This window comes from Schistocerca cancellata, chromosome 8 (assembly GCF_023864275.1).
Source record: "Schistocerca cancellata isolate TAMUIC-IGC-003103 chromosome 8, iqSchCanc2.1, whole genome shotgun sequence".
In the NCBI taxonomy this organism is placed as follows: domain Eukaryota; kingdom Metazoa; phylum Arthropoda; class Insecta; order Orthoptera; family Acrididae; genus Schistocerca; species Schistocerca cancellata.
Window position 1 is genome coordinate 282,109,729 of NC_064633.1, and position 27,470 is coordinate 282,137,198.

General features: G+C 44.3%; 1 protein-coding gene across 1 annotated transcript in view; it reads right to left on the bottom strand.

The window, feature by feature from the left end:
- The window catches only part of LOC126094772 (putative Ras-related protein Rab-33), a 107,186-nt gene that overhangs the window by 42,796 nt on the left and 36,920 nt on the right, over window positions 1–27,470 (bottom strand). The gene's annotated exons all lie outside the window — the stretch shown is intronic.

A 27,470-nucleotide genomic window follows, 5' to 3' on the forward strand; every position in this document is an offset into this window, starting at 1 on the left:
TTGTCCAAAGGCATGGGCACCATACGAAACAGTTATGCATCATTTTTATTGTGGATGAAATTTACTTTCTTCGTGTTAGATGATTGGTTCCAGAACGAACAGGCATATTCAGCTGTCAAAAAATGCAAGCCACATTGGCTGTTCTCTTGAGAACAGCAGGATCTGTATGCCATTTGTTGCACACAAATTTTCTAAGAATATTGTTGGGTGTAGGAAAGGAAGAAGCACGATCGACCTGATATTTTCTATCCGTCAATTGAAGGAAAAAAGTCGGGAACATAACAAAAGGGTGATAATGGTTTTTATAGACATAGAAAAGGCATATGACTCGGTTAACAGGGAAATACTCTGGGAAGAAATGAAGAAGATAGATATAGAAGATGGATACATTAATATAATAAAGACAATGTACAGAGGACACAATTGTAGAATTAGAACACCATTGAGAAACTCTGAATACTTTGAAATAAGACAAGGACTTAAGCAAGGAAATATTCTATCTCCTGCACTTTTTAATGTTGTGATTGAGGGAATGAATAGGGCAGTTAAAGATATATCGAAAGAAAAAGACAAAAAGATGATTTTTGCAGATGATATGGTAATATGGGGTGATAAAGAGGTAAATGTACAGTTACAACTTGATGCGTGGAAGGAAATAATGAAAAGATATGGATTAAACATAAATAACGATAAGAGTGAAGTAATGGTATTTGGAAGAGAGAAAGGGATCACCGAAAATATTACCTTGAATGGAGAACCCCTCAAAGTGGTAGAAAGTTTCAATTATTTAGGGAGTGAAATATCTAGGGATGGAAGAATAACTAACAAAATTAATAGGAGGTTACAGAACGCAGGCAATTTCTACCAAACAATAAAATACCTGATCTGGAATAAGGAAGTTTCAGAAAAAGCAAAACTCGTATAAGAATTATTACTTCCCTATTATAATCTATGGTGGAGAAACATGGACAATGACAGAAAGGGACTGGAGCAGACTGCAAGCAGGGGAAATGAAATTTCTCAGAGCAGTTAAGGGAAAAACAAGAATGGACAGAGTAAGGAATGTAGAGATTAGAAAGGACCTTAAACAAGAAAGTATGAGAGAAGAAATTGAAAAAAAGAGATTAAGATGGTATGGGAATGTTAAGAGGATGCATGGGCAGAGACTCCCCAAAATTATGGAAGAACTAAAGATGGATGGGAAAACACGTAGAGGGCGCCCAAGAACACAGTGGAAAATGGGAGTGAGAATATCTGTGGAAAGGAAAGATGTGACCTGGCAGCAAGTGGAGGAAGAAAAGTGGTGGGAGGACCGAGCCAAATGGACAGGACTCGTCAGCACCCAGACCCGGCAGTAGCTGGAGCGGGATCCGGATATAGATAGATAGATGGAATGTTTGTTTTTTGTTGCCTTCCTGGTAGAATACACATTATTTCCAGAAACAAAAATATTCTCCGATAAATGGGTCGGCACTGACCTGGGAATGGGATTTCCAATAAATCTGGAGCATGCAAAACATAGATTGGTTGGTTTAAAAGAGGGAGGGGGGGGGGGGGGGGCACCAAACTGCTAGGTCATCGGTCCCTTGTTCCTATTAAAATAATTCCACAAGAGTGGAAGTATAATAATCAAGACATACAAAACACAGCTGGAAAAAAGGAGAAAACCACAAGAATGACAGAAGGGCAACAAACACTAAAATGGACAAATTTGGACAAGAAAACCATAGAGAGACGCAAGAAACATGTAGAAGAGATCAAAACAAGAGAGAAGATTACCATGGCTGGCTGACCATGAGAATAACAAGGAGAAGCCAGCTACTTTGCAACACATTAAAACCTCCACCCTAAAAGCACTAGGGTGGAGGACACAGAGGGACAAAGGACATGTGCTAAAACTTAGTTCAAATGATAAAGCCCATCCTCACAAATAAAAGGTAAAACTAAAGCTGCTGCTGAGACATTGTCGCCCAACACCGAAGGTAGGGTGCTGGGAGAGTTAAAAGTCCGCCGCAGAGCAGCTAAAAGTGGGCAGTCTAGCAAGAGGTGGACGACCGTCATTTGTGAGCCACAGCGACATCGTGGTGGGTCCCTGCGATGGAGGGCGTAACCCTGTGTTAGCCACGTATGGCCAATGCGGAGCTGGTAGAGGACAACTGATTCCCTGCAAAAGGACCGCATGGAAGACTTCTACACAATCGTAGTCTCCTTAATGACACGCAGTTTGTTGTGCGTACTGTTATGCCATTCCATCTCCTAAAGCTGAAAAACCCTGCGGCTTAAGACAGAAAGCAGGTAAGTTTCAGAGATACCCATCTCCACAAGCAGTTTCCGCGTAGCCTGTTTGGTCAGCCTGTCAGCAAGTTCTTTGCCTAGGATGCTGACGTGTCCTGGGGTCCACACAAACACCACTGAACAACGGGACTGTTCCAGGGCATAGATGGACTCCTGAATGGACGCTACCAAAGGATAGCGAGGGTAGCACTGGTCGATAGCTTGTAGGCTGCTCAAGTAGTCAGTACACAGGAGAAATGTCTCACCAAAGCATGAGCGGATGTGTTCAAGAGCACGAGATATGGCCGCCAGCTCTGCAGTGAAAACACTGCAGCCATCTGGCAAGGAGTGCTGTTGGATATGTCCTCCATGAACGTACGCAAAGCCTACATGACCATAACACATTGAGCCATTGGTGTAAACCACTTCATGGTCCCAGTACATGTTGAGAATCGAGAGAAAGTGACAGTGGAGAGCCGCAGGGTTAACAGAGTCCTTAGGGCCATGCAAAAGATCCATATTTTTTTTTTGTTTTTTTTTTTTTTTGTGGGGTTTTAGGGCGCTCAACTACCAAGGTCATTAGCGCCCAGTCACAAATGTAAGTGCACATATAATCTGGTAAAACTCAAGGGGGGGAACACCAGAAAGTTCTTACAAAGACGCAGATAAAATAATTAAAAGAGTTAGATGTCTTCGGACAAGTCCGTCAAAGTAATAACACGAAGAACACGAGCAGCTGCTCGAGTGTCATCAGCTAAAATTTCCTGTAAGGTAGATGGCAGAGACAGGACAACACGAGATTGATTAAAATGGGGACACAACAATAAAACATGGCACACTGTCAATGCATGACCACAAGGGCACTGCGGGGCAGGGTCACCGGATAGCAGGTAGCGGTGGCTAAACCGGCAATGCCCAATCTGCAACCTGGCCAAAATGACCTCCTCTCGCTGAGATGGTCGGGAGGAGGTTGTACAAGCTGTTGGGAAAGGTTTTATGGCCCGGAGCTTATTTTCTTGAAGTGACGACCAAGTATCCCACCATAATGACACAAGCCTCTTACAAACAACCCCACTAATGTCAGACGATGGGACACAAAGGGAGGCTGGCCGAGGCAGGAGGACTGCAGCCTTGACTGCAGCATCAGCAGCCTCATTCCCAGACACTCCTACATGGCCTGGAACCCACATAAAGCTAACAGGAGAGCCATCATCAGCAAAAGAATGGAGGGATTGCTGGATCCATTGCACCAAGGGATAGACCGGATATGGAGCTCCAAGGCTCTGAAGAGCACTGAGTGAATCAGAGCAGAGTACATACGGAGAATGGCAGTGGCGGCGGACATACTGAACGGCCTGATAGAGAGCAAAAAAAGGCCGTAAAGCTGGAACACTGGTCGAGGTGCCGGTATTTAAAGGAGACCTCCCTGACGACAAAGGAACAGCCGACACCATTGTTAGTTTTGGAACCATCAGTGTAAATAAAGGTGTCACTGGCGAGTCGCGCACGAAGTTCGACAAACCATGAGCAATACACTGCATCCGGAGTACCCTCCTTCGGGAGCGAGCTGAGGTCAAGATGAATGTGAACCGGAGCCTGGAGCCAAGGTGGTGTCGGGCTCTCACCCTCTCTGAAGGTGGTGGTTGTTGTTGTGGTCTTCAGTCCTGAGACTGGTTTGATGCAGCTCTCAATGCTACTCTATCCTGTGCAAGCTTCTTCATCTCCCAGTACTTACTGCAACCTACATCCTTCTGAATCTGCTTGGTGTATTCATCTCTTGGTCTCCCTCTATGATTTTTACCCTCCACGCTGCCCTCCAATGCTAAATTGGTGATCCCTTGATGCCTCAGAACATGTCCTACCAATCGATCCCTTCTTCTAGTCAAGTTGTGCCACAAACTTCTCCTCTCCCCAATCCTATTCAATACCTCCTCATTAGTTACGTGATCTACCCATCTAATCTTCAGCATTCTTCTGTAGCACCACATTTCGAAAGCTTCTATTCTCTTCTTGTCCAAACTATTTATCGTCCATGTTTCACTTCCATACATGGCTATACTCCATACAAATACTTTCAGAAACGACTTCCTGACTCTTAAATCTATACTCGATGTTAACAAATTTCTCTTCTTCAGAAACACTTTCCTTGCCATTGCCAGTCTACATTTTATATCCTCTACTTCGACCATCATCAGTTATTTTGCTCCCCAAATAGCAAAACTCCTTTACTACTTTAAGTGTATCATTTCCTAATCTAATTCCCTCAGCATCACCCGACTTAATTTGACTACATTCCATTATCCTCATTTTGCTTTTGTTGATGTTCATCTTATATCCTCCTTTCAAGACACTGTCCATTCCGTTCAACAGCTCTTCCAAGTCCTTTGCTGTCTCTGACAGAATTACAATGTCATCGGCAAACCTCAAAGTTTTTATTTCTTCTCCATGGATTTTAATTCCTACTCCGAACATTTCTTTTGTTTCCTTTATTGCTTGCTCAATATACAGATTAAATAACATCAGGGAGAGGCTACAACCCTGTCTCACTCCTTTCCCAACCACTGCTTCCCTTTCATGTCCCTCAACTCTTGTAACTGCCATTTGGTTTCTGTACAAATTGTAAATAGCCTTTCGTTCCCTGTATTTTACCCCTGCCACCTTCAGAATCTGAAAGAGAGTATTCCAGTCAACACTGTCAAAAGCTTTCTCTAAGTCTACAAATGCTAGAAACGTAGGTTTGCCTTTCCTTAATCTATCTTCCAAGATAAGTCGTAGGGTCAGTATTGCCTCACGTGTTCCAATATTTCTACGGAATCCAAACTGATCTTCCCCGAGGTCAGCTTCTACTAGTTTTTCCATTCATCTGTAAAGAATTCGCGTTAGTATTTTGCAGCCGTGACTTATTAAACTGATAGTTCGGTAATTTTCACATCTGTCAACACCTGCTTTTTTTGAGATTGGAATTATTATATCCTTCTTGAAGTCTGAGGGTATTTCGCCTGTCTCATACATTTTCCTCACCAGATGGTAGAATTTTGTCAGGACCGGCTCTCCCAAGGCTGTCAGTAGTTCTAATGGAATGTTATCTACTCCCGGGGCCTTGTTTCGACTCAGGTCTTTCAGTGCTCTGTCAAACTCTTCACGCAGTATTGTATCACCCATTTCATCTTCATCTTCATCTACATCTTCTTCCATTTCCATAATATTGTCCTCAAATACATCGCCCTTGTATAGACCCTCTATATACTCTTTCCACGTTTCTGCTTTCCCTTCTTTGCTTAGAACTGGGTTTCCATCTGAGCTTTTGATATTCATACAAGTGGTTCTCTTTTCTCCAAAGGTCTCTTTAATTTTCCTGTAGGCAGTATCTATCTTGCCCCTAGTCAGATAAGCCTCTACATCCTTACATTTGTCCTCTAGCCATCCCTGCCATTTTGCACTTCCTGTCAATCTCATTTTTGACACGTGTGTATTCCTTTTTGCCTGCTTCATTTAATGCATTTTTATATTTTCTCCTTTCGTCAATTAAATCCAATATTTCCTCTGTCACCCAAGGATTTCTATTAGCCATCGTCTTTTTACCTACTTGATCCTCTGCTGCCTTCACTACTTCATCCCTCAAAGCTATCCATTCTTCTTCTACTGTATTTCTTTCCCCCATTCTTGTCAATTGTTTCCTTATGCTCTCCCTGAAACTCTGTGCAACCTCTGGTTTAGTCAGTTTATCCAGGTCCCATCTCCTTAAATTCCCACCTTTTTGCAGTTTCTTCGGTTTTAATCTACAGTTCATAACCAATAGATTGTGGTCAGAGACCACATCTGCCCCTGGAAATGTCTTACAATTTAAAACCTGGTTCCTAAATCTCTGTCTTACCATTATATAATCTATCTGAAACCTTCTAATATCTCCAGGATTCTTCCATGTATACAACCTTCTTTTATGATTCTTGAACCAAGTGTTAGCTATGATTAAGTTGTGCTCTGTGCAAAATTCTACCAGGCGGCTTCCTCTTTCATTTATTACCCACAATAATGTGTTCACTATGCTGTTTGTAGTAGCTTACCCGCATTCCTATTTTTTTTTATTCATTATTAAACCTACTCCTGCATTACCCCTATTTGACTTTGTATTTATAACCCTGTATTCGCCTGACCAAAAGTCTTGTTCCTCCTGCCACCGAATTTCACTAATTCCCACTATATCTAAGTTTAACCTATCCATTTCCCTTTTTAAATTTTCTAACCTACCTGCCCGATTAAGGGATCTGACATTCCACGCTCCGATCCGTAGAACGCCAGTTTTCTTTCTCCTGATAACAACGTCCTCCTGAGTAGTCCCCACCCGGAGATCCGAATGGGGGACTCTTTTACCTCCGGAATATTTTACCCAAGAGGACGCCATCATCATTAACCATACAGTAGAGCTGCATGCCCTCGGGAAAAATTACGGCTGTAGTTTCCCCTTGCTTTCAACCGTTCGCAGTACCAGCACAGCAAGGCCGTTTTGGTTACTGTTACAAGGCCAGATCAGTCAATTATCCAGACTGTTGCCCCTGCAACTACTGAAAAGGCTGCTGCCCCTCTTCAGGAACCACACATTTGTCTGGCCTCTCAACAGATACCCCTCTCTGTTGTGGTTGCACCTACAGTACGGCTATGTGTATCGCTGAGGCACGCAAGCCTCCCCACCAACGGCAAGGTTTATGGTTCATTGGGGGGGTGGTAGGGATGGCAAAATCCAGTTGTCGAAGCAGGCGACGAAAGCGGACTCCAGGAGGCAGCAGGGCAGACACATACAACCCATACTGACGGTCGAGAGAATCGTCGAAGAAGGACTGATAAGAGGGGTGGTCGGGCATTGACAACAGCCGACAGGCATACTGACAAAGCAGTACGTCGCGCCGGTAGGTCAATGGTAATTCGGCAGTTTCAGCATAAAGACTCTCGACGGGACTAGTATAGAATGCTCCGGTCGCAAGAGGTAACCCCCAATGATGGATGGAGTTGAGACGGCGTAAGAGGGATGGCTGAGCAGATGAGTAGACGAGGCTCCCATAATTCAGCTTTGATCGGACTATGGACAAATATAAGCGAAGCAGGACAGTGCGATCCGCTCCCCAAGATGAACCACTAAGAACACGGAGGACATTAAGGGAACGTGTACAATGGGTAGCCAAGCAAAAGGTCCAGAACAATCTGTGGCCTGGGTGTACACCATGGAGGTGTATGTGAATGGACCTCGAAGAGAGGTGGCAACAGGAAGGAATCCGGTTCAGATAGAAGGGACTGGATGTGAACCACAATCGTAAACCCTGACCTGGGCCGCTGATGTGGGAGATGAACCGCCTTGGTTGGGAAAAGGAGATGGTAATCTGGATGTGCAGAAGAACTACAAACGTGTGCATCATAACTGGCGAGCAGCTGTGCACACCTAACCTTCAGCCTCCAGAAGGAGACTGGGCACCGGACTGGTTCTAAAAGCCCCAATCGCTAGGCGAATACCACAGTAATGCACTGGGTCAAGTAAACGCAACACTGAGGCGCCACCGAACAGTAAACCAGACTCTCGTTAGTCAAGGTGGGATTGAACAAGGGTTCTGTAGAGCTACAGCAGTGTAGAGTGATCTGCATCCCAGTTGGTGTTGCTCAGGCAGCGGGGTCATTGAGGTGCTGCCAGCACTTCCGCTTAAGCTGATGAAGGTGAGGTAGCCAAGTCAATCGGGCTTCGAAATCCAGTCCTAAGAATCAATATGTCTCCACTACAGCGAAGGGATCGCCATTCTGGTTCTGGATGAATGGAGCGATGCCGATAGAAATGCATGACACACGACTTTGCGGCTGAAAACTGGGAGCCATGGGCAAGAGCCCATGACTGCGCCTTGTGAATGGCTCCCTGTAGGTGCCACTCAGCAACACTAGTACTGGAGGAGCAGTATGAAATTCAGAAGTCATCCACATACAGAGAAGGTGAGACCGACAGTCCTAGACTGTTAATAGCCACTAAAAATAGAGAGACACTCAATATAGAGCCCTGTGGAATGCCATTCTCTTGAAGACGGGGGGAACTATGGGTGGCACCGATTTCAACACGGTAGGTACATAGGGACAGTAAGTTTTGGATAAAAATAGGAAGCGGGCCCCAGAGACCCCACTAATATAATGTGGCAAGGGTATGATGTCGCCAGGTCGTGTCGTGTGCTTTACACAAGTCAAAAAGATGGCAACCAGATGTTGGCGTCTGGAAAAGGCTGTTCAGATGGCAGACTCGAGACACACAAGATTATCAGTGGCAGAGCGAACCTGGCGGAAGCCACCGTGACATGGAGCCAGTGGGCCACGTGACTCCAGGACCTAACCCAACCGTCGACACACCAAACGTTCCAGCAGCTTAGAAAGAAAATTGGTGAGTCTGATGGGCCAGTAGCTATCCACATCAAGCGCGTTTTGACCGGGTTTGAGCACCAGAATGATGGTGCTCTTCCGCCACAGCTATGGAAAGATGCCATCGCACCAGATCCGGTTGAAGATGATGAAGAGATTTCGGTTGTAGTCAGACGAGAGATGTTTAGTCATCTGACTGTGGATCCAATCCGGCTGTGCCGGGGCAATATGCAAGGGTGCTGAGGAACTCCCACTCTGTAATTGGGGCGTTATAGGGTTCACTGTGGCATGTAGTGAATGAGAGGACTTTTCTTTCCATCCACTGTTTGAGGGTGCGAAAGGCTGGGGGGGTAGTTCTCCGTCGCAGAGGCTCGAGCATAGTGCTCAGCAATCATGTTTGTGTCAGTAGGTAACACGCCATTGATGTTAATGTCAGGGACACCTGTTGGGGTCTGGTACCCAAAAAGACATCTGATCTTCGTCCAGACTTTTTTTTTTTTGTTGTTGTGGTTTTAGGGCGCAAAACTTCTATGGTCATTAGCGCCCAGCCCGTGACTTAAGACAGTAAAAAACCGAAATTGAAAACCAGCAGCAATGGGAACAAACTCATAAAATTGGAGAAACTAAAAGTAGAAAGAATGCTTAAAAATCCAGTACAGACAGGGGGTGGTTGTCCCCCCAAAAAAAACTTCAAATGACTGATGTCATTTCACTGTCACTAATAAACTGGAGAACGCGGTCGGCTGAGCGCGTGTCATCTGCTAAAATCGACGATAGATCAGGCAATAGCTGTAGACGGGAGCGTAACGGATTAAAATAGGGGCATTCAATTGAAAGGTGTCTGACCGTCCACGGCTGAGAGCAGTGGGGACAGAGTGGGGGAGGATCACCGCTTAAAAGATGTCTATGGCTAAAAAGACAGTGCCCTATCCGGAGTCTAGCTAAAATTACCTCCTCCCGACGACGCGTTCGGGAGGAAGAGGTCCAAGCGCAAGGAAGGGCTTTCACTTCCCGCAATTTATTACGGGGAAGTGTTGACCAATGCGCATGCCATAAATGAGCAACTTGGCGACATAAACCGCTCCGTAGATCGGTGAAGGGAAGCGACTGAATAGCTGGCCGAGGAAGAGAGACTGCAGCCTTGGCCGCCATATCGGCCGCCTCATTCCCACAGATACCAGCGTGTCCCGGGAGCCAGAGGAACGCCACCGAGACGCCCCCCAGGTGGAGCAAGCGCAGACAGTCCTGAATCCGGTGGACCAGAGGGTGCACAGGGTAAAGAGCTTGGAGACTGAGGAGAGAGCTGAGAGAATCGGAGCAGATAACGTACTGTATCCGCTGATGGCGGCGGATGTAGTGGACAGCCTGGAGAACAGCGTAAAGCTCCGCAGTATAAACCGAACACTGGTCGGGAAGTCGAAAGCGATTTGGGGTGTCGCCAACAATATAGGCACTCCCTACACCTAATGATGTTATCGAGCCGTCGGTGTAAATAAACGTGGCGTCCGTCATTTGTGCACATAGAGCAGCAAATGCCCGACGATAAACAAGTGTAGGGGTACCATCCTTGGGAAATTGACAAAGGTCACGGAGCAGGCAGATCCGGGGACGGAGCCAAGGCGGTGCTGTACCCCAAGTTGTCAAGAAGGTTTTCGGAAAGCGGCAGGAAAGAGAATCGAGCAATTGACGGAAGCGGACTCCCGGGGGTAGTAGGGAGGAGGAGCGGCCTGCATACCCTACATCAAAGGAGGCGTCGAAAAAAAGGTCATGGGCTGGATTAGCAGGCATGGAAGACAGATGGCTAGCATAACGACTCAGGAGGACTGCTCGCCGATTGGACAGCGGAGGTTCAGCAGTCTCAGCATAAAGGCTTTCCACAGGGCTAGTGTAAAAAGCTCCAGACACTAAACGTAATCCACGGTGGTGGATAGAGTCGAGACGCCGAAGAATAGACGGCCGAGCAGAGGAGTAGACTATGCTTCCGTAATCCAATTTTGAGCGCACTAAGGCGCGATAGAGGCGGAGAAGGACCACTCGGTCCGCTCCCCAGGAGGTACCATTCAGGACACGGAGGGTGTTAAGCGATCGCAGACAGCGAGCCGAAAGATAGGAAACGTGGGAGGACCAGCACAGTTTTCTGTCAAACATAAGACCCAAGAATTTAGCGACGTCTGAAAACGGAAGGTTGACAGGACCTAGATGTAAGGAGGGCGGAAGAAACTCCTTACGTCGCCAAAAATTGACACAAACGGTCTTACTGGGTGAGAAACGGAGGCCGGTTTCGATGCTCCACGAGTGGAGGCGATCGAGACATCCTTGAAGACGTCGTTCAAGAAGGCTGGTCCGTTGAGAGCTGTAGTAGATCGCAAAATCGTCCACAAAGAGGGAGCCCGAGACATCAGGAAGGAGACAATCCATAATTGGATTTATGGCGATGGCAAACAGTACAACACTCAGCACGGATCCCTGGGGTACCCCGTTTTCTTGGGAGAAAGTACGGGAGAGAGTAGTGTTCACCCGCACCCTAAAAGTGCGCTCTGCCATAAATTCGCGAAGAAAAAGGGGCAGCCGGCCTCGAAAGCCCCAAGAGAACAGTGTGCGGAGGATGCCTGTCCTCCAACAGGTATCGTATGCTCTCTCCAGATCGAAAAATATTGCTACCGTTTGGCGTTTCCGGAGAAAATTGTTCATGATATAAGTGGAGAGAGCAACAAGATGGTCAACTGCAGAACGATGCTTCCGGAATCCGCATTGGGCTGGTGTTAAAAGACTGCGGGATTCCAGCCACCAAGCTAAACGGTAATTCACCATACGCACCAAAACCTTACAGACACTACTCGTGAGAGAAATGGGGCGATAGCTAGAGGGGAGATGTTTGTCCTTTCCAGGTTTCGGAACAGGAACGACAATAGCTTCCCGCCACCGTTTGGGAAAGGTACTGTCGGTCCAAATTCGATTATAAAGGCGAAGGAGGTAACGCAGACTAGGGGTTGATAAATGCAGCAACATTTGGACATGGATACCATCCGGTCCTGGGGCGGAGGAGCGAGAAGATGAGAGGGCATGTTGGAGTTCCCGCATGGAGAAAACAGTATTGTAGCTTTCGTGATTTTGAGAGGAGAAAGCAAGATGTCGCACTTCCGCTGCACGTTTCTTCGGGAGAAACGCTGGCGGGTAATTTGAAGAGCTCGAAATCTCAGCAAAGTGCTGACCCAACGAGTTAGAAATTGCGACGGGGTCCATTAAGGTATCATGCGCGACAGTGAGCCCAGAGACCGGGGAGAAACTAGGCGCGCCTGAGAACCGTCGAAGCCGACTCCAAACTTCCGAGGAGGGAGTGAAGGTGTTAAATGAGCTAATAAAGAATTTCCAGCTTGCCTTCTTGCTATCGCGGATGACGCGACGGCATCGCGCACGGAGCTGCTTATAGCGGATACAGTTGGCCAAAGTAGGATGGTGACGGAAAATGCGAAGAGCACGTAGCCGCTCACATATTGCATCACAGCATGCCTCGTTCCACCAAGGAACTGGGGGGCGCCGGGGCAATTCGGAGGTGCGTGGTATTGAACGTTCCGCAGCTGTAAGGATAACGTCGGTAATATGTGTGACCTCATCGTCGACGCTGGGAAAGCGACGGTCATCGAATGTCGCGAGAGACGAAAAAAGTGTCCAATCGGCTTGGGCAAACTTCCAGCGTCGCGGGCGCATATATGGCAGTTGAGGCTGCAGTCTGAGGACACATGGAAAGTGGTCACTCGAGTGTGTATCATCAAGGGCGAACCATTCGAAGCGCCGAGCTAGCGGAACAGTACCGACCACAAGGTCCAAATGAGATAAGGTTGTCGTGGAGGCAGACAAAAATGTGGGGACCCCAGTGTTGAGGCAAACTAGATCCGCTTGGTGGAAGACGTCTAGCAATATGGAGCCACGTGGACAAGGATGTGGAGATCCTCAAAGCGGGTGGTGGGCATTGAAGTCCCCAACCAGCAAATAGGGGGGTGGAAGCTGACCAAGAAGATGAAGGAGATCAGCTCGTGCCATTGGTGTGGACGATGGAATGTATACAGTACAAAGAGAGAACGTGTATCCGGAAAGGGAAAGACGGACGGCGACAGCTTGGAAGGAAGTGTTTAAGGGGATTAGGTGATAATGGAGAGTATCATGGAGAAGAATCATGAGTCCTCCATGGGCTGGAGAGCCTTCAACAGAGGGGAGATCATATCGGACGGACTGAAAATGAGGGAGAACAAAGCGGTCATGGGGACGCAGCTTTGTTTCCTGAAGACAGAAGATGACCGGCGAGTAGGATCTTAAGAGGATCGACAATTCATCCCTATTGGCTCGAATGCCACGGATATTCCAGTGGATAATGGACATGGGGTGAACAGAAAATGGAGGACTGTGACCAAAGTTGCTGTCAAGTCAAAGACTGCTCGGAGCTAGCGACCGACAGCATGGAATGGCAGTCAGCCGAAGGCAGAAGATCCTGATCCATAGGTTGGTCAGGAGCAGCTCCTGCCACCAGCGATCGGCCGGTTGACCGGCCACCAGCAGTGCGCCTCGGCGACACAGAAGACGGCCGAGGGCGATTTCCGCCAGGTGGTGCTGTAGATGGGACACGCCTTGGCGGAGAAGGAGAGGAACTGGGTTTCTTTGTAGCCTTCTTGGAAGAATGATGTTTAGATGAAGGAGGAACCGATGGTTGGGAAGTTGCGGTACGTAAAAACTCTTCACGAGTATGCTCTTTTTTCGAAGACTTGGCGTCCGACTTTTGGGCTCGAGATTTAGCAGAACCCGACGAAGGGTGAGCCATAGAGTGGGCAGGCGAAATTGGTGAGGTTGAACGAGCGATCTTTGCGCTGGCCGATCTGACGACCGTGGCACTAAAGGTGAGGTCGCAAGTCTGCGTGGCCGCCTCCTTTGTTGGCCGAGGAGAAGCAAGGACAGTGCTATATTTTCCTGTCTGAGGCACGGTGGGCTTGCGACTGGCGAATAATTTTCGAGCAGCAAAGGTCGACACCTTTTCCTTCACTCGTATTTCCTGGATGAGCTTTTCGTCCTTAAAAACGGGGCAATCTCGAGAGGAAGCAGGGTGGTCACCCATACAGTTGATGCAGCGAGGGGATGGAGGTGGACAAGCACCCTCATGGGCCTCCTTGCCACACGTAACACATTTGGCCGGATTGGAACAGGACTGGCTGGTGTGATTGAACCGCTGACATCGATAGCAACGCTTAGGGTTTGGGACGTAAGGGCGAACGGAAATTATCTCATAGCCTGCTTTGATTTTCGATGGGAGTTGAACTTTGTCAAATGTCAAGAAGACAGTGCGGGTTGGAATGATGTTCGTGTCAACCCGTTTCATAACTCTATGAACTGCCGAGACGCCCTGGTCAGACAGATAGTGCTGCATTTCTTCGTCAGACAATCCATCGAGGGAGCGTGTATAAACGACTCCACGCGAGGAATTTAAGGTACGGTGCGGTTCCACCCGGACAGGGAAGGTGTGGAGCAGAGAAGTACGCAGCAATGTTTGTGCCTGGAGGGCACTGTGTGTTTCTAACAACAGGGTGCCATTCCGTAATCTGGAACAAGACTTTACAGGACCTGCAATTGTGTCGACACCTTTCTGAATGATGAAAGGGTTGACCGTGGAGAAGTCGTGACCTTCATCAGACCGAGAAACAACAAGGAACTGTGGCAACGATGGAAGAATCGTCTGTGGCTGAGACTCAGTGTACTTACATTTGTGAGCAGACATAGTGGAAGGTGAGGAAACCATTGCGGAAGAATCCCCCATGATTACCGGCGTCTCCGATGGCGCGCTCCTCCCTTGTGGGGGCCCTCTCTGAGGGCACTCCCGCCTTAGGTGATTGTTCACACCTCAGGTCACACCTCCCGACAAACGGACGGAGGGACCAATCGGCACTTTCGGAAGGTATCAGCTCGGGTAATCACCCCTCCCTGGGCCTGGCCGTTACCAGGGGGTGCGTACGTGTCCTACCTGTCTACCCGGGGCGGGGAATTATGCGTTACCCCGTCACCGGCTACGCACAAAAGGCGTGGGTCGGCCTTCAGACACGCACAGGGAGGAAAGGGAAAGAGAAGAGGGAAGGAAAAGAGAAGGACAAAGGAAGAAAGAAGACATAAAAGCAAGGAAGGCGAAGAATGCAGTACAGTTACGAGCGTCCGTCTCCGGACGTAGGCACAAACCATACTCCCAGATGGGGAGAAAGGGAAGGAAAGAGCCAGAGGTGAGGGGAGGAGGGGCAAAGATAGGGATGGGGAAGGATGCGGAAAGGGAAGGTATGCAGCCCGGAAAGGAAGGAAGGCCACATTAGCTTGGGGTCCCGTGCTCGCTACGCACGTATCCACAAAAGAGTTGTGGACCCCCTGGGGGGACCGTCCAGACTTGTGAAGGCGACGTATGGCACCCAATGGTCGACACGTACCTCTCCCAACACTCCTGTTTCCGTCATTTTATAAGCTGCCGAGTGCAGGCACAGAGCCACTTATAGGCTATTAGGTGCTCTCGGGAAGGGTGCTGCTTATGTCACTGTAGAGAACGCCGATGATCTTTAATTGCCTGAGTGACTTCTGGTGCCCACCAAGGGACTGTCTTTTGCCGGTGGCACCCTAAAGAATGAGGGATCGCGTTTTCTGCCGCAGAAATCATCATTGTAGTGACCTGCTCAACGACAACACTGATGGCAAAATGTGGGGGATATTCAGTGGTGACAGCAGAGGTGAAGGATTCCCAGTCTGCCTCGTTTAAAGCCCACCTGGGTAGGTGTCCGTGGGCATGACGCTGCGGCAGTGACAGGAAGATGGGGAAGTGGTCACTGCCACACAGGTCGTCATGTGCACTCCAGTGGATAGATGGGAGAAGGCCAGGACTGCAAACCAAGAGATCAATGGCCGAATATGTGCCATGTGCCATGTGTGGGGGGGCCCGTATTTAAGAGGCGGAGGCTGAGTTGTGACAGAAAATTTTCCACTTCCCTACCCTTGGCCAGTAAGCATGGCGGCACCCCACAAGGGATTATGCACATTAAAATCTCCCAAAAGTAGGAAAGGTTTAGGGAGTTGATCAATCAGTGCAGCCAATACGTTTATGGGTACTGCACCATCTGGAGGAAGATATACATTGCAGACAGTTATGTCCTGTGTCATCCCTATCTTGACAGCCACAGCTTCAAGAGGGGTTTGAAGGGGCACAGATTCACTACATACGGAGTTCAGGACATAGACGCAAACTCCACCTGACACTAGTATAGTCGCTATGATTCCTGTAATATCTCTTATAGCCGTGGACGCCAGGGGTCCGCATTACTGGGAACCAGGTTTCCTGGAGGGCGATGCAGAAAGTAGCCAGGTGGTGGAAAAAACTGCCGCAATTCCATTGAAGGTTTACATGATTGTGAGACTGGGAAGGCATGAAACATTCAATGAGGCAGTTTATGCCTCAGGATCACCTGCTGCGACCAGATGAGTACCTGTGAGATCAACATCCATCGTGTCTGAGGGTCCAGTGAGATCTAGGTCCTCTCAGCCGATGCCAGGATCTCCATCTCATTCTCAGACACAGAGCTTGTAGGTAGTGGTGGTGTGGGTGCCACTGCAGTGCCTTGCTTCTTGGGGGTGGTTTTCTTTTTAGGTATCTCTCGCTGCTCCTTAGGTTTGTCCAGCTGGGAGGGCTTCGCTGACAGCCTCAGGGACTGAGGAGGACTGTGAAGCCCTACGACCACCTGCCTATGGTTGCTTCAAGCCACTGGCGGGTGTCAGCTTTGCCACTGGTAGGAGCCTGGGGAGGTAGTGATCGAAGGGATCCCTCCTGGCGAGAGGAGCCGAAGAAGACTTATGCTTCTTGGGCTGAGAAGTGGGGGACTGATATCCCAAATGGTTTTGGTGGGGGGGGTTGCTCCTGAAGTAGGTTGTGCAGGAGCAACAAGGACATCTCTGCCCAACCTCTTTGTCTTTACATATGTCTGCTTGTGTCTGTATATGTGTGGATGGATATGTGTGTGTGTGCGCGAGTGTATACCCGTCCTTTTTTCCCCATAAGGTAAGTCTTTCCGCTCCCGGGACTGGAATGACTCCTTACCCTCTCCCTTAAAACCCACATCCTTTCGTCTTTCCCTCTCCTTCCCTCTTTCCTGATGAGGCAACAGTTTGTTGCGAAAGCTTGAATTTTGTGTGTATGTTTGTGTTCGTTTGTGTGTCTGTCGACCTGCCAGCACTTTCATTTGGTAAGTCACATCATCTTTGTTTTTAGGTATATTTTTACATCTAGATATTTAGATACATAGTTCACTTGATACATAGTTAAGTATGGACACATATAAAAAGAACATATACCTCCACTAAAAGAAAACATAAGCATACACATAGAATGTTATGTAGAAAAAACAGGAAAACAAAACAGATGTAATATCTCCTACTTGTCTTTCTCATTTATAAAATCATCCACACTGTAGCAGCATTTGCTTTTTAAATATTTTTCAGTGTTTGCACAGATGGATTCTAGCTTGCAGTCCTTAAACTTTGAATGGGTTTTATTGCTAAGCTTCAAAGCCATGTAATATGGAGTATTTTCAAATAATGTTAGTCTGTGGCAAGGTAACATGTAATCTCGTTTGTACCTTGTTTCATAAGTATGTGTAAATGAATTTCCCTCAAAAAGATGTGGGTTTTTTAACACAAAGAAAAGTGTTTCATATATAAACAAGGAAGAAATCTTAAGTAAGTCAAGGCTTGCAAATAAAGGTTTGCATGATTGCCTATTGTTTGTTCCAGTCACAGCTCTGATAATTTTTTTCTGTAGCTTGAACACTCTGAGGGGGCTTCCTTTTTCAACTTTTCAAAAAATTATGCCATATCTTACAATTGCTATAAAATATGCATGATACACAATTTTCCTAACAACTAAGTCAGTTACTTTATTCAGAACCCTCATTGCATAAGCAAAACTATTTAACTGCTTCAATAAGCAATTCACATGATCAGTCCATGACAAGTTTTTGTTTATGGTGACTCCCAGAAATTTGACAGATTCAGCAGTTAGCAGTTCTCTGCCTTCATAACTTAACTGTGTTACATATTCAACAGTTTCTTTGGTCCTGAAGTGTACAATTTGTATTTTTGTTAAGTTTAGTTTCATAGCATTATTATTTATCCAATTTTCTAGTTCTTGAAGAGTCTTTTGTTTTCTGTGCTAATTTTTCAGTGTTTTTACAGCAGACTACTGCTGTTGAGTCATCTGCATACAGAATCGTATCTGAAGTTACCTTACCTGGCATGTCATTTATATAATATAGAAATAGCAATGGGCCTAGTATGGACCCCTGGGGTACACCTGCTTGTATTTTCTTCCAACTAGAGCAATCTTTGTCGCCCTTATTTTGTATAACTACCCTCTGTTTCCTATTTTTGAGATACAACTTGAACCAATTTAAGGATTTTTCACGAAAGCCATAAGAAGCTAATTTGAGGAGCAGCTGCTTATGATTTACCATATCAAATGCCTTACTGAGGTCACAGAAGGTACCAGATACATTCTCCATGTTATCGAGGCATTTGCTTATTTTAGTGATTAGTTCATGAATGACATCCACAGTGCTTCGGCCCTTCCTAAATCCATACTGATTATTAAGAATAATGTTATGTTTTTTGTTATGTTTTTCTAGGTTACACGCTACGCACTCAAATATTTTAGAAATAATTGGTAGTATTGATATCGGGTGAAAATTTCCTATCTCCTCTTATCTTTCTAATTTATGATTAAAACTTTTTATTTTTATGCACCTATTTCACTCCTGACAATTTAGCATATAGCTTTTGATTTATTTGTGGCATCTGATATGTATTTACTGTTTGCCATTTGTTTTGCCTGTTTAACTACTCTACCAAACATTCTTTTGCATTTGTTTACATAGCTGACCATAGCTGTTCTTTGATTGCATGTGCAGTTTCCTCTTTCTAATACTAGAGATCCTGATGCCTTCAGTTACCCACGAATTCTTTTTACAGTTTTTGTCGTGTGCTGTTATGAAGGGGAAGCATTCATTGAAAACACTCATGAATTCTAATACGAAAGCGTTGTAGTTTGTGTTTACTGAGTACCGCTTGCTGAAACACTAGGATGTTTCTTTCAGTCTTGAGACAAATGTATTCACATTGTGTTGGCTGAATTTCCTGTCTCATTTCACTGTTACAGTTTTATCTAAATTTGGCAATGAGATAAAAAGGACTGAATGGTCAGATATACCTAATTCTAGGATGAACTTTTCTGTAGCACCATAGCTGATGCTGTTCATTATATTATCTATACATCTTGCAGAAGATGCTGTTATTCTAGTGTACTCACTGAAGTTTAATGTTAAGCCATTTGTAGATTACATGTCCTTCAGAGAAACGGCAAACCTATCATCAGCTCTTACATTTATGTTGAAGTCAGCACAAATTATGACCTTTTTACATAACTTTTCTACCTGCAATCTATACAACAAGGTTTCAGGTTTGTCTAAAAATGTGCATGTAGCGGAATAGTCAGGGATATGATATATACTAATAATTAATAGGCTGTATTCCAGAAGTTCAATGCACCGCTTTCAAATAATAGTTCCTCGTTCAAACAATTAAAAGTCTGCCCGACTTCAAAGCTTAGTGAGTCTTCTACTAGAATGAACAATCCTCCAAAACCATTTTTTCTACAAAAACTCGCTGCTAAATTGTAACCTGAAAGTGAGTTTATCAAGTTTATATTTTCACTTTTAAGCCAGTGCTCATTTAAGCATATAACTTTTACAAAACTTGTGTTCTCTAGACATACTTCTAGTTCATACAATTTGTTCATCTTTCCTACTGACAGGTCACCTATGTTAAGATGCATTATGAAATTATTACATTTTAAATCAAACAGAGAATCATTTAATTGGTCATTGACTGTGGCACCTGAGTGGGTCTTTAATTCTAAATTGCATTCTGTTATTTTGTTTCTTGTGGACCAAATTTCATGGGAATTGGTCCACTCTGTTAGTTTCCCTGTGAAGGATCGCCCAGAACAATAACAGACTTATTTTTACTTTTGTTGACAAGAGAGATCTCTTCAAGAGTACTGCTTATGTTAGAAGCTAGCGTCCTTTTACCGTATTTGTTGAGATGCATTCCATGGTATGTGAAACAGTTTCTTTCATAGTTACTAATGTCTATCACCTTAACATTCACAAACTTGGCACAGAAGTTTTTCAGCTTTAAGTTAGTAAGTCTAATTTCTTTGTTTACGCACAACCAGTCTGGTAAGTCATACCTTAGTGGCAATGTTGTTACGATGACATTGATGAAACACAACAACTGCAGCACTTTAAACAGCTTCTTAATAAAGGCACTAACTTCTTTCCTGTGGACGTTATTATCACACTCTTTGAGCACAGCACAATCAGTCCTTGGGAAATCAGAACATTCTTCATTAACACTCACCATTACGCTATCAAAATTTGCTCCCAGTTCTACAATGCCAGAAACTTGAACACTGTCATTCACACTGTTCGTCAATAATTCCAGAATGTTTCGTGCACGACAATCGTCAAATAGTTTCACTTTCTTCTTTTGTAGCTGTTTTTCCACTGCTGAGCCGTTGTTTGATGAAAACTTAGCATATTCCTTTCAAAAACCGTTACTACACAATGCTGAGAAGGCTTTCTCAGTTTCCTGGGGTAGGTGGGTGTCTTCTTTTGATGAAGTACAATTTGTACGGTGAATCAACATGTCCGCTTTGTTTAAATCAGATTCTTTATTGTGATCTTCTAGCGGTGGAGAGAAACGTATTTTCTTTTCCAAAAGTGCACTCTTATTCTTCAGAGCATTATACTTTTTGTTTAGAGCAAACATACCAATTTGAAGTGCTCTGATTATTTCATCCTCTTTTCTGATTACATCTTTAAATTTGTGTTCACAAGCATCACCAATGCACCTAAGACAAGACCATGTAAAATCATCAGTTACAAATTTTATGCTTACTTTGGAACATCTCTCATGAAACAAATGGCTAGTGTAGTTGCTACACTGGATACCCTTTAATACTTTCTTGTCACAAATCTTGCAGTTGTTTGCACTTTTAAGTTAGTTTTTACTGGTGCGACTTTCACTTACGACTTTACCACACAGCGCCATCTCACCTACTGGACAGTGTACACGGTGAACATACTGTACAATCTGACAACCATTCTGCATCTATACACTGCCTATAATTAATACTAATGTAACAGTAGAACCGTTGTCGTGTGGCACCTTAGGTTGACTTCATATGCACAGGATGTAGCCTTTCATATTTTCTCTTAGCTTAAGTGTAGGTCAGTCATCCCAGGGTCTTTTATTCCATCATTTTTCTTTCTTTCTGGAGAATCCTGCAGTCTGGTGAGTAAGGCAAATGGTACTCTCGAAAGTTGACACAGATTGGAGGCGGGGCACAGGGAGTATTGGGATGTGAAGGACGTCGACAATCCCGACAGGGGAAGAGATATGGCCCAACTTCCAGCACTTAAAGCACTGCATCGGGGGAAGGATATATGGCTTTACGTCACAGCAGTAGACCACCACCTTGACCTTCTCGGATAATGTGTCACCCTCAAAGGTCAAGATGAAGGCACAGGTGGTATCCTGATTACCCCTCAGACCCCAGTGGACGCGCCAGACAAAATGAACACCTTGCCGCTCTAAACTGCAGCATGGTTCATCGTCAGACTGCAAAAGAAGGTCCCCTGCAGAGAATGTCATTTTTATCATGACCCTGACCGCATTTTGGACAAGTCCTCAACCTCCCAAAACTTGTCCTCTAAATGCTCCACAAAAAACTTACACTTCATGGACATGAAAGAGTCCCCATCAACTCTCGTACATATGAGTTACTGGGGTAAATAAGCTTCGCTGCCATCCTTAGCCTCGCGTTCCTCCCATGGTGTGGCCAGGGAGGGGAATGATTTGCGATCATATTTCTGAGCACTGAAGGTAGACCTCGACCGCTTAGAGACTGCTGGCAATGGACCACCAGCAAGAGATGATGTACTACGTTTCATTGCATGTAATCCGCACTGATGCCGCCCACACCAACCAGGGGATCTGCCCATGAGCGCCACCCAGCTGCAGCAAAGGCCACATGGTAGGATGGCCATTGCCAGGAGTCTCGATGCCCCAGGGGGACGGTATCTACTCCTTGGCATACTCCTTGGCATACATAAGGAGTTAACGGCGCAGGCATCATCAGCAAAGCAATCCCTGTGCGGTCAGGGGGCTACAATCAACAGGGTACACGGTGCCCCAACACAACGGACTGGCTACCGTGCTGGATATCAGGCGCAAACAAGATAAGAAGTCTATTATCGTCAAATGTGCAGAAAGTGATACTGCACAGAGGATGGAGGAAAACGCACCCAGGAGGGTGACCTCACCCAACAGCTGGAGAATGAGGGGAAGTGCAGATCCACGTCGACCGTGTATGGCGCCCTACATTGGCTCGCTCTTCAGGAAAATTTTGAAAAATGGAGGTCAAGCTTTCACTCACACACACACACACACACACACACACACACACACACACACACACACAAAACCATATTCTTCTTTTGTCTTCTTTTAAATGAATATGGAAATGTCACATAATGAATTAGGCCACGGAATTTTGAAAGTGTGCTTCATAACTGCTGGGAGTGTGGAGGTCTTACAGCAGGAGTGTTGTGATGGTTTCATAAGAATAATTTATTGTTCTTTTTTCTTTTTCTGAGTAAAGGAACGACATGTGCACTAGAAGTGATATCTAGTGGTCTGGCAAGTAAATGTTACTATGGCAGCATCTTACATGGCAGTTGATCATACTATGTGACACTCTTGTATTTATTCAATTACAATTACTTACGTGCATGCCTGAAAGAACAAACACAGTTGATGATCCACAGCTATATTATATAAATTAAAATTAATCCTCTGCATTCAAATTCCTTGACATTAGCTGTATTAGGAACAGATTTACTATCCACGTAGTGCTATGTGTTGCTATAAAGCACAGCAACACGTCTCATTTTCCTTTCACTAGACCAATGAAAGACGTGCACATGAAAAACATGACTTTAATTGATACTAATGTAAAGAGCATCCACTGTGCCTGGGTTTGTTGGAATTTATGTGCAGACATGAGAAAGAAGAATGTGGGCACAGTGCAGAAAGCGACAATGGATGTTTAATTTGGACTGGCCAGTGAGGGGTCACTTGCATTTTGCAGTCATGCTTTTGGGATGCTGTGGACTCCAAAGAAGAAAGGGGTCTGATGACAATGGTCAGGCACTAAGGAAAAATGAATGTTGTTGTATAGAGTCTATGCCATGGTATCTTGATTAAGTACAAACTGATGGTTGTGGTCAAGTACTGAAGCATCATGTATAAACATGTTGTCTGAAAAGCTTTGTTAATTGTCAGTTGTTGTGAATTGGGAACTAACTGGAATATAGAAGAATTGTGGAAACCATGTTTTGTAATTTCACAGTGAGTTGTTTAAATGTAGAAGCTCTCTTATAGCTCTCACCCCTATGCAATCAGAAAGAAGTCAGCAGTCAAATATGTTGCACTGCATAGCAGGACCACAACATCAAGACAAAACAAGATGGCGACAGGGAAATTCAGAAAAGAAGGTATCTGTTATTACAGGGAACAAGTAAAGACTTGGCATCTCACAATATGTCAATCACTTAAAATCAACCCACAACAGGAAAAACATCTGCGCCAATAGTGACACATGAAAATTTTTGTTGGATAGGAGCTCGAAATCCGATTTCACACTTAACAGGAGTGGTCGCCTTAACAACTGTGGCTATCCATGCACACTCCCCAGAGTGACACAAACTTCTGTATGACACACTGTCTACATCATGTAAGTATAACAAACCTCGGCAGGCACACAATGACAACAACATTGGTCTTGATTCCTCGCTGTCTCATTCTTGCTGCTGCAGGAATCCAAGTAATGTTGCGAGTACTAGGTGATGAATTCTGTGGGCTACGATATAATGACATACACAGTATGACATATGGAAGTTTGAGTCAGTCCAGGGTACTGCATGGACAGCCAAAGAGGTTAAGGCGATCACTCACAATAAGCAGAAAATCCATGTGTAAGTCCCTATCCAGCAGTAATTTTCATACGTCACTATAGGGTAGCAGATATATGCCTAATACAGCTAATGTCAAGGAATTTGCATTCAGCAAATTAATTTCAAATTACAGTTACATTAGTTTGAAAGTTGGTTTGTCAAATTCAGATTGTTTGTAATTGTTGTTTGTCTTCCTTGTTTGTGTTTCTCTGTCAACATAGACAAATTTTTAAATGTGAGTACAGAATGTGATATTTCAAATACAGTATGTAGACCTAAGGATATGAATAAATAAAAATGAAGGAAGTGTGACAACAGTTACTTGAGTCTCGGTTTTGTGTATACTGCTGTTGCAAAGGTCATTTGTTTCAAAGTCCTAGCTACTGACAGCTTGCCTCATAATAAAATGAAACAACATATGAAGTTAAATCATGGAAGTTTGTAGTTTGGTAAACAAACAATGAGAAAACTTTTCCCACAAAGAAAGGACAGAACAGAAAGAAAAACACTTTACTATACAAGCTACTATTCTTAGAAAGGCTCTCGTTTCATCATATAAAGTTGCGTAGCATGTACCAAAGAGCAAGAAACCTCATACTGCAGCTAAAGACCTTATTTTACCAGCTGCTAAGAAACTGGCAAGTGTTCCCTGTCAGACAACATTATTAGTCACTGGATACTTGATATGGCTTAACAGTCCGCTGGCAGAAAAACTCCAAGGTAATTGTGATATTATTCAGTTGGATGAAGCTAGAGACAACCACAACAATTAATTTTTGTGAGTGGTTGTTATACAAGAATACATTTCATGAAGATGATCTTTTCTGCAGGAAGATAACTCTTGGAACAAAAGTGACAGATCTCTTAGGAATACTTCACTCTTTTGTGGAAGAAAACAACATTAACTGGGAAAATTGTATGAGCATGTGCACAGATGGAGGTCAATGTAGGGCTGCCATTTTTGGCAGATTGGAAGCTCTGATCCGTAGTGAGGCTCCCCATGCCCTTTGGACATACTGTTTTATTTACCAAGAAGTACTGGCATCAAAAAGCAAGGCCCTGCCCTTCACATGGTTCTTCAATCAGTGATCAAAGTGGTAAATTTTATTAAAAGTCAGCTACTTAAGACAACAAATGTGTGTTGATTTGAAGGCTGAGCACATTTCCCTACTTTATCAAAGTAACTCTCACTAGTTTTCATGTAGAAATGTCTTGAAAAGGGTATATGAATTCAGGAATGAACTTTACATTTTTCTGACAAGTTCACAGGCAGTGACATTGTTTTGAAGCAGGCATATTTCAATGACATTTTTGAAAAACTCAATTCACTGAATGTATTCCTTCAAGATAGTATCTGGTACAGTCAGACAAAATTTCAGTCTTGAGAAAGAAACTACTATTGTGGAAGAAAAATACGCAATAAGTAACGTGCAAGAAGCCCAAGAAGAGGTCTCAGAAAATTTCAGTAATATTAGATCTATTTTTTCACGTGTTTTAAGTTGTTCCTATGCCCCCAGCCCCAACCCCTTTCCTGCTGTCCCCTTCCTTGTCCATTTATTATCACAACTCTTATTACTCTAGGCAATTCCCTTCTCTATCAGCAAAACTATTTTTGTTTTCAATTCCCTTTTTATTGTTGGTCAATTTTTTAGATTACATTTATACTTTACATTGTTATTAATACCAAACTAGTAATAGCTGTCAGCTGGTTTTCCCCACACTCTCCTTCCCTCTCCCCCTCCCCCTTTTCCCTTTTATTTTTGCTTTATTCTCTTGGCTATTATTCTTTCATGTCAATGTTAGTAATATTGTTTATAAATGTCTTTTACAAATATTATTATGCACTGTGAACCATCACATTTGTACACACTCCATCAGTACCACTAATTTATATTTATATTTTCCTAATACTGTTTTATTATGGTATTTATGAACATTATTTTTCCACCAAGCATTATTACATTTGTATTCACATGACTTTAACAATGTCAATTTAGTGCTATCAATATTTTTGTACTATCAGTTTCTTCATTATATCACTATAGATTATACCTAAAAACAAAGATGATGTGACTTACCAAATGAAAGTGCTGGCAGGTCGACAGACACACAAACGAACACAAACATACACACAAAATTCAAGCTTTCGCAACAAACTGTTGCCTCATCAGGAAAGAGGGAAGGAGAGGGAAAGACGAAAGGATGTGGGTTTTAAGGGAGAGGGTAAGGAGTCATTCCAGTCCCGGGAGCGGAAAGACTTACCTTAGGGGGAAAAAGGGACGGGTATACACTCGCACACACACACATATCCATCCACACATATACAGACACAAGCAGACATATTTAAAGACCAATATCACTATAGATTAATTTTTATCATCTTTTATATTTTCACACTTATTTCAGTTTTAAATTTTAGTTTGTGATAGCTTGGATTTGTCAGCTGTCATAGTTCTTCATTTCCCTCTCATGCCACATGATAGCTCTTCTATCTGGGCACTCATACAAGCTGCTAGTTTACCTTTTACAGCACACTGTCCACTTCCACCACACTGTGCCACACTCTCATGTCCCCCTGTTCCACAGTGCAGTCTGGTGTCCACGGCATGTGAGCACCTCACAACTAACTGAGTGAGTTCCTGTTTCTATTGTTTGATTTTAGTGGTTTCAACTTTGGCTCGGTTTTTCACTCAACAGTTTCAAGACCCCATACATTTCACTTTGTTTTCGGGGTTCCCTCTTTTCTAAACTGGCTAACGCAATTGCACTGTCTCGGTTATGCTTGTACGTGAATTACCATTGGTAGCTACTTTTTTACAGTGCCACGTATGCACGGTCTTACACTATGTTTCCTCCCTTGCTTCAGTAAATTTGTACACATGAAGATGGGTGTATAATTTTCCCAAAACTGGTCATGTTTATAACAAAATAAAGTCACAAATGCAGCTGATATTTTGAATTTCACCATTATTAAACTGATAGTCAGATAATACTCACACCTGTCAGCATCTGCTTTCTTTGAAACTGCAATTACTACATTCTTCTTGAAGTCTTGAGGTATTTCACTTGTCTCATACATCTTGCTCACCAGATGGAGTAGTTTCATCATGGCTCACTCTCCCAAGGCTCTCGGTAGTTCTGACAGCTCTGTCAAATTCTTCTTACAATATCGTATCTCCCATCTCATCTTCATCTACATCCTCTTCCCTTCCAACAACATTGCCTTCAAGTTTATCTCTATTGTATAGCCCCTCTACATATCCTCCCACCTTTCTGCTTTCCCTTCTTCGCTTAGTACTGGTTTTCCATCTGGACTCTCGATGTCAAACAGCTGCTTCTCTTTTCTCTACAGGTCACTGACTCGTTCCACATAATTATGGTTTATCATGCAAAATGATGCATGGAGCATGAAACAAACAAACAAACAAAGTCTTTAATTTTCCTGCAGGTGGTAGCTGTCTTTCCCTTGGTGGAATATGCTTCTAAATCCTTACATTTGTTCTCTAGGCATCCCTGTTTAGTCATTTTGTACTTCCTGTCAATCTCATTTTTTAGACTTTCTATTCACTTTCGCTTTCTCCACTTGCTGCTTTTTATATTTTCTCCTTTCACCAATTAAATTCAGTATCTCCTGTGCTATCCAATAATTTCTACTAGGCCTTGTCATTTTATCTATTT